Source organism: Macaca mulatta, chromosome 12 (genome assembly GCF_049350105.2).
Source record: "Macaca mulatta isolate MMU2019108-1 chromosome 12, T2T-MMU8v2.0, whole genome shotgun sequence".
In the NCBI taxonomy this organism is placed as follows: Eukaryota; Metazoa; Chordata; class Mammalia; order Primates; family Cercopithecidae; genus Macaca; species Macaca mulatta.
Genome location: NC_133417.1, coordinates 114,584,020 through 114,597,207, shown reverse-complemented (window position 1 = coordinate 114,597,207; position 13,188 = coordinate 114,584,020). Strand labels below are relative to the sequence as shown.

Here is a 13,188-nt window from a genome sequence, read left to right as displayed (position 1 = left end):
AGTTTGAAGGTCAAATGGGACTGTCACTTGTTTTTGGTAATAAAAGTTTATTGGAACATGATAACAACTGTTTATCTATTGTTTGTGGCTGCTTTCTTGCTATGACAGCAAAGCTGAGTAATTGTAATAGAGACTATACGTGACCCACAAAGCCTAAAAATTTTCTCTCTGGCCCTTTGATAAAATAGCTTGCCAATCCCTACCACAGTACATTAACTATAAAAATATTAACAGGTCTTAGTGCAAATCTTTAAAATTAGAAATAAATATCTAACAAGATGTGTTTATAATCTTCTGAAAGACAATTTGTTAACATACATATACACACATACAACTGATTTTCAATAACTGTTTACTAACTTATCTGTGAAGTCATGAAGTCCATTTCCATTAAGGTCTAGAAATTAGAAGGAATTAAATAGAAATTAATCTTTGTTCTTTTCCTTTATTTTCCAAGGCCAGTGCCTTTAAATATATATATATTTGGCATGCATGTGACATAACCCCAATAGAAGCCTATATTATTCACTGACTGACATTTCTGCATGGCTTCTAACTCTCACCCATCTCCACCAGCATCACACTATCCCATTCTTTAATGTTGATATTTTCTTAATTGTATGTGAAAATATCTGTAACCAAAGTTTCCAAAGAAGTCCCTTAGTTTCCCAGTCTAAATAGTTTGATGTCTCTATGCTACACCATATGTAGAAACTCTAGGCAGGCCACTATCTTTCCCCAAATTTTTCTTGCTAATCTGAATATTTCACCTTCCTCACACCATTTCCCAGGTCAAAAATCCTTCACTGATGCCAGTGGCCTTACGATGAACCCAAATCTCTTACTAAGGACCTCTACAAATCCAGCACCACCCACACAGGCAACTGTTCTCCAAAAGAAACCCTCTATTATAGGCAATCTGGTTTGCTTTGCTCACTGTCACCTCAGTGCCTTTGCTATTGCTATTGTCCTATCTAGGTGCTTTTCCAAACCTAGACACACTCATGCTGCTTCTGACATAATGTGTTTCACTTCTGCACATGGCAATGACTCTCCCTCCTCTGAATTTGCTAGCACTTACAAGACATACTTTATTTTTTTACCATTCATATGGTTGTAAATTATATTATTTTTAATACTAGTTTTATGTCTTATATCTCTAGTGACTATCAACTAGAGGAGCCCAATATGCTGTATATTTGATATTCTATAGCACAAGCAGGGTTGTCTATATAGAAGAAATTAATTACTTTTCTGATTCTTTTTAAAGCTCTTTTATTAACTCTTTGAAATACATTTTAATTTAAATTTGATGCTTAGTAATATCTCAATATTAAAAAGGCCACATTTTGGATATAATTCCAAGAATACTATTCAGACTTTAATATATATTTGAATTATTTGTTGATTTGTTTTATATATATATAAAAACACATGTATATAACATCTATAACACATAAAACATATATAACACATATATAAAACATATATATATAGAGAGAGAGAGAGGATCTGGCTCTGTCATGCAGGCTGGAGTGCAGTGGCACAATCATTGCTCACTGCAGCCTCAAACTCCATGATTCAAGCAATCCTTTCACTTCAGTCTCCTGAGTAGCTAGGACTACAGACACGTAATATCACACCTGGCTAATTTTAAAAAAATTATTTTGTAGATTTGGGGTCTGACTATGTTGCTTAGGCTGGTCTTGAACTCTTGCCTCAGACTCCTAAAATGCTAGGATTATAAGCATGAGTAACCACGCTTGTCCCATATTTTTAACATTTAAGTAACTGCAAGTCTGGGAGATCCCTATATCGAATGGTTCCATATTAAAGTAATTTATATAATAAAAAATAATACTAAAAATAAAACAGAAGTCAAGGAAAGAGGCTTAAAGAAAAATCAACAATAATTAAATACCCCATTATAAAATAAAAATATTAATTGCTCCTAAATTATGTGATACTTTGGAAATGTCCAGTAACTACCATAACATGACAAAATAAAAAAATTTTAAAAATAGGCCAGGCATGGTGGCTCACGCCTGTAATCCCAGCACTTTGGGAGACCGAGGTGGGTGGATCACAAGGTCAGGAGAGCGAGACCATCCTGGCTAACATGGTGAAACCCTGTCTCTACTAAAAAACACAAAAAATTAGCCGGGCATGGTGGCGGGCGCCTGTAGTCCCAGCTACTCAGGAGGCTGAGGCAGGAGAAAGGCGTGAACCAGGGAGGCAGAGCTTGCAGTGAGCCGAGATGGCGCCACTGTACTCCAGCCTGGGCGACAAAGCAAGACTCCATCTCAAACAAATAATAATAATAAAATAATAACGATAATAATTTTGTTTATTGAAGGCATGCTTAGGAAAAAAGTAAACAGCTTTGAACCATGCCAAAAGTATAATCAATCAAATGTCTGCAAACTGTATTTAAAGCTAAACTCAATAGAGCATTATACTAAGGCCATAAATATCTGAAAAGTGCATTAAATATTTTAGTATAAGCAATAGATGCATAAAGAGGTACACTGTTTATTAATCTCATACATGATTCAAGATTATCATGAAATTGGATCAGCTCACTTACCAAATTATCAGGAGATTTAGACCGTTGTCTCTAAGAAGCAAAATGTGTGTTACACTGTTATTTAATGTTGGTTGTTGCTTGGCACCTGACCTTGTTTACAACTAAATCTGCTGTCGGGAAATAGCCAAAGGACACATTCATATTGAGAATGGAATTTTTTTTTGACTACTGCTCTCAAACACGAATTTGTACTTTTCTGTTTAGATTGTTTTGAAAAGCTTAGTTTGGGGTACAAAGAGACTACAAGTGATTAAAATTAATTATGCATGTAATTCTCCAACAGCCAAAAAAAAGATACAGGTTGAGTTACATTACAGCATTAGATAAGAACAGCTTACCAAAAGTCTATTCTTGTTTCCACCATTGGTTTCTGATTTTCTAAATTATTTCTCTCTTGTGATTTAACACATTAGCAAATAAGATACAGATATATCTAGAGGGATTTAGAAGATATAATTAATCTTTGAAAGCTTTTACAAGATCCTAAAAAAATTCTGCTTTTAACAACCTCAAAAATTACAATGCAGTGCAAGTTAAATAAAAGACAAACTCCTTATCGGGGTCAAAAGCCAGTGCCATTGGTCTTTCTGTTTCCCAAATGTATCAAGCTTCGTCCTGCTTTAGGGCTATTCTCTCTCACTTGAAAGCTTTTCCTCCGGGTACTCCTGTGGCTGGCTACTTCTCATCACTCATGCCTCCAAAGGCAGCCTATCCCACCACAGACAAGCTCTATTATATATGTTTATTGTATATTCCCAACAGCATTTATTTGTGTCTGAAATGTTCATTTATTATTTTACTTGTTAAAGTCTGTCTCCTGCTGCTAGAATGTTAGCTCCATGAGGACAGGAATTTATACGGTTTCTTCTGATATTCTCCACATTCAGAAAAGTGCCTGCTAAATATTAGGAACCCAATAACCATTTGTTAAATAAATAAATGAATGAACCATAGGCTGTGATCTAAGAAAGGACACACTAGCCTGATATTCAAGTAGAAGAGAGAGTGAATCCCTCCCAAGTAAGAATATCATGTTCTAAAAGGCATTATTTTAATTCTTTACAGATTATTTAAATTTTCAGACCATCAAATAAAATAAACTAAGAAGAGTATGAAATATCTTACTTTAAGAGATCCGCATTTATATGTGTTGACTCTTGATATACAATTAAGGTGGTTTTATTCCTTGTACCACATAAAGACACTTCAGAGGAAGACAATATGCACAACCCATTTTTCATCAATGTATACGGAAATTATAAGAAACTTTGTTCTATCTACTCAGTGATAAAACAGTCACTCTGATTCTGTTGGATGATTAGACATTTTCGTCTAGAGAATTAAGACATATTACACGGAATATTCTAACAGAACGGTGGCATTAGAATTCTTCTAATTTTCTCGACAGTGGTATGGTTTCAGTTTTCAGTGACCAGGAATATGTTTCTCCTTGAATATTTAAGCACAATTTCTACTTAATTTCTTTCCTTCAAGATGCTCTTTATGGCTTTCAAGTATTTGTCAACTAAAGGCTCTATAATGCTTAAGTAGCATGGCTGCAGGTGAAGCTCTGCTGAACACAGTAACCACAGCAACACCCAATTCTTATTTAATTTGAAGTCTTGGAAAAAGCAAAACAAAACAAAACAAAAAACAACCAAACAAAAAAACAAAAACAACCACCACCAAGAGGGATGGAGCACTGTCAGCAGAGAAACAGGAAGGCACGTAAGAGTAGGAAGGTAAGTGAGAAACAGGCACAAACACAGAGGCCCACAGCCTTTCTAGCTCACTTCCTCTTAGCTAAAAATGTTAAATCTGGGGGAAACACAAAAGGAAAGCAATTTTAAGAAAATTTAATGGCACTATAGATGAGAAAAAAGTTTCAACCTGCCTATTTTTGTTGCATTCCCCTTATATGTTGAGCCAAGTTTAAACACAGACTCAAATCAGTCTGGAAGCATCAGTATGGATAGTTCAAGCTCACAGAAAAGCTCATTGGCTTTCCAAGTCTGGGCACACATCCCCAGAGTTTAAACTACTATCCTGAGAGATCCAAACCACAGGAATGGCCCTGGAGCAGTAGCTTTGTAAGTGTTTCCTGGATCAGATTTAGTCTCAATGCTTATAGTAGTGTAGCTGGCATGCAGCTGGTTGGAATGACCCTAGAATTCCGAGCTCCTCCCTCTTTTATATCCATGTGAGAGTCACAGTTGAGTCACAAAGTTGGGCAGGTATGACTGCCACCTCACTCCACCCTCAGCTCAGAGAACAGAAATACAAGCAGAGTTGGGAACGGCAGTCAGAATGAGATGAGTCTTCAGTGACACCTCTTACCAAGCACTGATTTTGAGCCTGAATTACTGAGTCTCAGGCCTGCTTCCACTACTAACTAGATAAGGAAAATCACTGAAATGGTCACTATCCCAGTTTACTTATATGTACTCCACAGGTTCACAACATTTGCTCTTGATAGTCTCTTTTCCCCATCAAACATCCTCTAATTCAATAGAAGTAGCAAGTCTTGAGAATTGATGCCTCTTCAGTGATTGCGCAGAGGCACAGAAATAAAAAATACATTTGTAGCTCTCATTTGTAAATGTAGAAAATAATTAACTAATTATAAAAAGAATGCATTTAATAGTATTTTAAATATTTCCAGATATGTAAACACACAGTCCTTCTAAGTCCAGTAATTAACAGGGCTACAAAAAGCTATTCCATTACATAAATTGTAAATATGTCAGGAAGCAAAATACTTTATTAAAAATCAGTTTATCCATTTTAAATACCATTTTTTAAATGGAGAACTTTGGATTCCTATTAAAACCCTCATGATACCATTTGGGAAGGGGCTAAATAAGGCAGTAAGAATCTCCAGGATTGTACACAGCTTCATACTGCCAATTTTGATATTGACCACTCTCAATATGGTGCTACTAAAGACAAAAGAAGAAAAAACATTAAATTCGTGACGGAGTTTTAAAGCTATAAGAACTTAAACAAATGAAAAAAACTGCTCAGTTTCACCAAAGGCCACTCAGTGCTCTATAACAATCTTCATCCCGAATGAGGCAAAACTTTCATCTGAGATACAGTGGCCAAAGCTTTTTTTTTTTTTTTCTCTATTATACTTTAAGTTCTAGGGTACATGTGCACAATGTGCAGGTTTGTTACATATGTATACATTAAATCCTAGATCATAGTCACCTGGTTGTTTTATAAGAGATTCAGGTTTCAATAGATGCTTAGTATTTTATGTTTCCCTAGCAGCAAAATTCTTAAAAGTTCCATCAGTCCTGGTTTCTGGTGTTTAAGTGAAGATAAACTGCATTTTCCATGTGAAAGCAGTGTCACCTGAACTTCTTAAAATATACATTTTAGTAGCCAGTATTGCAACTTAGGACGTTTTGATCAACATGGAGACGCTCTAATTCTGAGCACAAGATTTAGCTTTACCGTTTGATTTCAATAATGAACAATGGAATCTGGACTATCTTAATCTAAACAGAAAAATACAGTGATACTTTAATATTAATCTAATTTGATTTCATTAATAAATACTTGGTCATTTTCCCCTATTAAATTGTATTTAATACCAATTATTCTCATGTGGAATCAACTGATTGCATAATAATTGATTTCATCTATGAAAAAAGCAAATATATAAAAGTCTAACTCTATCTTAGAAAGTAATTATACACAAACATGCAAATACCACCACTACCACCATCATGTTAGCCCTTGTGAAACACCAGGTAGACAAAATTAGCAGGCTGAGAAGCTGTTACAGGTATTATAATTCCATGTTCTCATCCACTAAGTAAAGAAATTGTATGCTACATATTGCAAATTTTATTCAAACAATAAGTAAGTTTATGTAGCAAATTAAAGAATCAAATATTTTCCTGGCTATACTAGATGACCTACTAAGATAAAAAGAATGAATAACTGAATCCTGAAAACTTTTTTGCTTGTTTTTCAAAGTGGGCCAAAAGAATGTAGTGTATCATATCAACAATAAAAAATAGGCAGCCTATTATTTAATACATTATTTTGCTCAAAAAAGTAAACTCTTAAGGGAAGACTAAATTACAAATTTGAGAGGCACAATACTCAAATAAAATAGTAAAATGTCAAAGCTGAGCATTATTTAATTGCCTTAATACCAATCAAAATGATACCATATTATTCATTCTAAAATTGATACTTTCTCATACCAATTCATTATATAATTTCAGCACCATGCATTAACAACACAATGTTGTACTTTTAAATTGTTATAATGCAATGCAGTAGCCACCTAAAATCCATTACTACTTAAATAAATATAAAGGGTTCATATTGAAATGATTGTTTTGTCTCAAATAGAGTCAGTTTGTACATTTACTTGTGAGTTTGCTTTAACTGTAAAGGACCTAGACAGTTAAGTGACGAAATATACTCATGCTATTCAAGCACTGTATTTTATGGTCATTTCTGAGGTAGATTAAGATGGCTAACAATGATGCTATACAGAGAAATGTAATTAGGAATATTTTACTTAAAATTAAATTAATTTAGTTCAACATTTACTGATTGCTCGTACAGTAGTTCATACTCCACTTAATAGGTATATATTAGTGGAATCAGTTAACTAACATAAAATAAAGACAATGGACTGCCTGACACATAGTAACTTTACTAGTTAAGTTTTTAAAAAAACTAGTTGAACCATGTTTTATAGTGTCTGATGAACAAAATAATAAAAAGTCAGTTGGCTAGTCAAATTTTTTATTTAAAAAAATTCATTGTATAGATGTATTATTTTTTACTGCAAAATGTCTTTAAAGTAATTCAAAGAAGGCTGATGAGGATATATTGGGGTGAGCAACTATCTACAACCTAAGGGAAACTGAATAAACTTGGATACAAACTAATGGGGAGAAATAGGGTAGTAACTTTTCTTCCGATTTTTAAAGGCCTTTTTGAGGTAGAAAGTATTATGAAAGATTGGTATACAAGGAAAAAATTGTTGAAGCCTAGGAGATATAAAAGCCAAGTTTAGTCTGGGTGCAGTGGCTCATGCCTGTAATCCCAGCACTTTGGTAGGCTGAGGCAGGCGGATCACGAGGTCAGGAGATTGAGACCATCCTGGCTAACAATGTGAAATCCCATCTCTACTAAAAATACAAAAAATTAGCCGGACATGGTGGCGGGTGCCTGTAGTCCCATCTACTCAGGAGGCTGAGGCAGAAGAATGACGTGAACCTGGGAGAAGCAGCTTGCAGTGAGCCGAGATCGTGCCACTGCACTCCAGCCTGTGTGACAGGGCGAGACTCTGTCCCAAAAAAAAAAAGCCAAGTTCAAAGAAAGGACCAAGATAGGGATAGAGCCTTGAGAAGGGGGAGAGGTTAGCATAAAACTTCACGTTAAATGAGAAATATAAATATAATGAAAAATAAATTTCAATAAGAATATCAGGCTATATTAAAGACCAATGTTTATTTCGCCAATACAAACTGAAAGGAAGGGGCAATCTAAGTAAAGAAGAAAAGAAGAAAAGGGAAAGAGAAGAAAGGAAAGAGAGAAGACAAAAAAGGAGGAAAGAAAAAAGTCAAGGTGTGTGATCTTAAAAGTAAATTATTTGCCCTAAAAGGCTCATTAACATAACAAAAAGCAAAAAAAAAAAAAAAAAAAAGAAAGAAAGAAAAGAAATGTGCCCCATCTGGCGTGTGTTTTAATGGAAAACAAATTGTCTAAAACTTTCCCCAACTTCCACAATATAAACTTAACAACAGACTGAAAGAGGATTCTGAGCACTTTGTTTTGTCTAACTTTCCATAGAATTTTACTGAAACGTTTAAGTAAAATGTATTACAGTTAAAGTACTACCATTCAAAGGAAAGTTTATGTCTTGAACAGGAAAGATCAAAGATTAGATTCAAAGTGTTTTTCATACAAATTCATCTAATTGTGTTCACATCATTTTAAAATTCTGAATTCACCTAATTCACCATAAAACTCCTTCCAATAAACATACTGTATAATTTTTACAAGGAAGCACCATGCCTTAGTTCAAAGACATGACAGAGGAGGGATGGGGACAAAATATGTTGAAACAGAAAAACAAAACATTTATTCCTTCTTCACCCTCTCAGACAAAAAGGCCGCATGTTCTCACTCATAGGTGGGAACTGAACAATTAGATCACTTGGACTCTGGTAGGGGAACATCACACACTGGGGCCTATTATGGGGAGGGGGAAGGGGGGAGGGATGGCACTGGGAGTTATACCTGATATAAATGACGAGTTGATGGGTGCTGACGAGTTGATGGGTGCAGACGAGTTGATGGGTGCAGCACACCAACATGGCACAAGTATACATATGTAACAAACCTGCATGTTGTACACATGTACCCTAGAACTTAAAGTATAATAAAAAAAAAAAAGAAAAAAAAAAAGGCTCATCTCTACCCTACATGGACAGCTTTTAATAGCTGAGAATTTGCTTTCATTCCACATCTTCCTCTACACCCACCCACCCAAACCTCCATACACATTCTCTCCCTTGACTTTGGCCTTTTGTGTACTACATATTAATTTGCAGCCCTTTAACTGCTTTTGGTGCCTAGAACCATTTTCTGCAATTGATAACTGAGAATATCAAAAGTTGTTTCTCATAATGAATAAATAAATAAATACATAAATGGTAGTAAGTGCTCTCCTTAATGAAAAATAAAGGCCAAATTTTTATCAAGAGAGTAACATTACTGAAACAAAAATAGCTAGAGAACAGTAAGTCTAACATCCAAATATCGAATTTAAAAGAACGGTGTGAAGGGAGGGAAAATATGGTGAAATGATCAAAACACAGCCCTTATATGAAAAGGTCTAGATTGAGTAGATAAAGGTAATAGCAACAGTAAAGAGATAATTAAAGTAGCAAAAAGACTTGATATATTTGAGAGAATCAGATATGACTCAGAGAGTTTATTAGCATCTTTAACTCATCTGTAACAGAGACAAAAAAATTTGAGATTGTTTCAAAACTGTTCAGGTTCATGCATTTACTAATGACTTGCCTAAAGTGACTACTTTTACCATTAAGGAGGATAGTTTTGATCTGGGTGTGGTGTTATCTTCTATTGTAACTGTTATTTCAGATTCTTTATTTTAATCTGTTAAGAGGAAATTAAGTATTGAAAGGATTCAATAATCAGAGTTACCAACTTGAATACTAAAATCCCCAGTTTCATATGGTCAGTCTTATACGGACATCAATGAATCACTGAAGGACGCACCTATTGTCCTATAAGCAAATGTAATAATGATTTTTTAAATTGTCAACAGTGCAACTATATTTGTTAAAAGCATGTCCAGTCTGTTGTCTAATTGCTAGTAAAATTCAACACTAAATACGTACGTGTGATAAGAAAATACACAAAAATATACCAACATTTTTCTTCCTTTTCCCTTCTGATGTTTAGAAAATTTGGAAACTGGTTTAAACCAAAAGGGGTAAAGGAATGAAATTATTCCTTCAGGCTTAGAGGATTCTGTGCCAAGTTTCATTTCTGGCTACATACTTCTAACCAAGTTCAAGATCCCTGAAAAGGAATACACAAAAGAGAAAATATCCCTTTAACCTCAGTGGAACGACATTAGTAGAGGCTGCTATGGGAAGAGAAAGGCTTTTGCCCTGAGATGGGTGTGCTCCTGGTGTTTGGTTTCCACTGAGAGGATGCCTGCTCCCTCAATGAATCTGAAGTACCTACTAGGATGAGGTAATGGCTGTGCCAGTTTCACTGGGTCATGCTCTTTCAGCACATTCTTTCCCTCTCTCCTCCCTGAGAAGGTGCTGTAAACAAATCATCCTGAGAGGTGCTGGAGAGAATGAACAATCCTAAATTCAAAATTCTTGAGAACACTGGACCTGCTATGGCAGTCTAGACATAAACAGAAGACTAAAGCAGCCATAAAGAAACAGGTTATTTGATAAGAAAAGGGAAAAAAAAATAAGAGAGGAGATAAATAAAATAAAAATCAGTATAACTAAAATATTATTTTATAAAAGGTAGCTCTATTTTTAAATTACTTAGATCTTCAGATGTCTGTTAAGCAATTTTCTACTTATGGTTTTAAAAAAGAAAACTTTGGACATTAAATAATATTGTAGCAAACTGTAAAATATGAAAAATTAAAATTGAATGAACAACAGATAAACAGCATGTACCACTGATCCTGAAGCCACAATGGCTCTGATAATATACAAATCATGAATGCAGATGTAAACCTATGATAATCAGATGAAATTACCAGGAAATCAACATACACACACACACACAAATATAATAATCCTTACTGAATGAAAAAAAAACGACTTTTTCTTGAAGGAAGGGTTCTTTGTGTGCATGGGGCTGGGGCTTTTGGAACTTCCATGATTTGTAAATTCATAAGGATTTCTACCAAAATACAGACACCTATTGCCCAGTTAAAGTGCTATTTTGTGTTATATTCTGATGGAAGGCTGTAATCTTTTCCTTGGGCATAAAATTAACAACATTCTAAAGGGATTCTATTTATTCAATCTATTTGACTGCCAAAAAAATCATAATTGTCCTCAGTGAAATGACATAGTGAAAGAACTATGCTTTTGAACTGGGCTGGTACCTGCAGCTCATGCATGGGACATTTTGCATAATGTGGCTCACATAAAAGGCTTTGTTCTCCATCGCCTCACTGTGGCTGCAAACCTCAATTTCATTTTGCAATCATTTCCTTTTCTGGACGCATCATTTTAAAATAAATTATATCTTTAACATTTAAGTTAGTTCCTTACCAACAGTCATCAATCCCTTTGCCTCACACCCAAAGTTATATACCACCACCAATATATTTTTTTTGTTTTGCACTACATATTTTATTCATAACATAATTTCCAAACCCTTAAATACAATTTTTAAAAGTCAGTCTTTTAAGTACCAATTTCCTTTTGTAACATGTATGTAGTGTATTACACATTTGTGTGCATACTTGTATGCTTATGCATTTAAACAAAAACGCTTTACACTGGACTCAATTTTAAAGGGTCTATGTCCTGGAAGCATTGTGCTAAGGGCTTACAACAGATGGCACACAGCAATTGTCACAAACGGGCTTGTTGCTAATGAAAGCTTTTTATTTTCTGACAAAATCCTGAAGCCCCGATGGCCAGGCAGAATAACATTAATTTCGTTTTCAAGGATGTTTTCTTCTGACTCCATCCCCTTTACTACCCCTCCCCCCAATACACACCCAAATATACACCTCCCCATTCCTAGCCCCCCACACACTCTTTCTTGAAATTTCCATCCTTAAACAAAAGACGAGGTGGGGGAAGGAAGGCAGCGAGCACTGCAGTCCCCCTCTCTCCACCAAAAAAACCTTTTAAAAAGAAAAGGAAGAAAAGAATAGATGTACTGTAGATTCAGACGTCCACCCCCATCGTTTAAAAAGCAAAACGACTGTGTGGAAGCTCAACCAGACTCATTTCTTCGTGCCCCGCCCTCCAACACCACCAGACATAGATTTTTCATTTTCCTACAATTATAAATATCAGTCCTCCTCTCCCAGCTGTTTCTGAAGGAATTACAGAGAAACATGATTTGAAATGGGCAAGGCTTCCCTCACTCACTCACTTGCCAGTGTGCAGTTCTCTACAGCTGGATGAACAAAAAAATCTCCTACCTCGAATTCCTATTTTCCACTATCTTTGCAGAATCCACCCCCCTTCTTTCCACAGCTCAGGTAATACTGGCTTTCGATACACGTATTCTATCCTGGCCTAAGTTTTCAGTCGTTTCAAAGTGGTACCTAACAAGGTCACTCGCACTTCTACGAAGCCAGGGCTCAGGTACCAGTAACGTCCTGCCCCCTACTCCGCAGTGGACACCTGGATAGGACAGGCCCGAATCTTCCGCCAGGTGCACGGCTGGGCAGCTCGGCCAACTCCCAGACTGCCTGCTAGGAGTGCTAGAGGATGAGACACGACCCCTCCCCATTCCCACCTCTTTCTACTCAGAGACCGAGGCAAAAGGAGAGGCGCCCTACATAGAGTCAGAGGTGGGGACGGTCTCTTACCTGGGCGCAGAAACTGGATGCACCCGCGGTCGCGACTGCCGCCGCTCACGGACTTAGCGTCCTCCGGAGAAGAAGCAGAGGGGTGGAAGGGTTAGGGGAAGAAGGGGAGGGGCGGGGGGAAGAAGGAGAAGGAAGAGAAAGAAGCGGAAGGGAAGTAAAGGAAGAGAGGATGCTGCTGCTGCTGCTGCTGCTGCCCAGAGCCCGCGCAGCCCGAGCGCCCGCCCCAGACTGAGAGCGGCGCCCCCACCAGCCTTCTCGAGCTGCAGCCCCGCCCCGGCCCTTCCTCCCCGCCCCGCGCAGGTCCCGCCCGACTCCGCGAGCCCGTGGGCGGCCGCGGCGGGGCTGGCGCTGCCACCGCCGCAGTGTCCGGGAGGGGGAGCACGGCCGCCCCGCCTCCTGCCGCAGCCGCCGGCCGCCAGGCGGGGACCGCGAGGTGGGAGCCTTGGAGAGCCCCGCCCAGCCGCTGGCCTGGGCGTTCTCCAGAGCCCTGGTCCCTTCC

General features: G+C 37.1%; 1 protein-coding gene across 20 annotated transcripts in view; it reads right to left on the bottom strand.

The window, feature by feature from the left end:
• The window catches only part of MAP2 (microtubule associated protein 2), a 315,941-nt gene extending 303,022 nt beyond the window's left edge, over positions 1-12,919 (bottom strand). For all 20 annotated transcript variants that reach the window (XM_077957477.1, XM_077957491.1, XM_077957479.1 and 17 more), the window contains exon 1: positions 12,690-12,919. The gene's annotated coding sequence lies outside the window, so the exon portion shown is untranslated. The remainder of the gene's footprint in view (positions 1-12,689) is intronic.
• Positions 12,920-13,188: the final 269 nt, after the last annotated feature.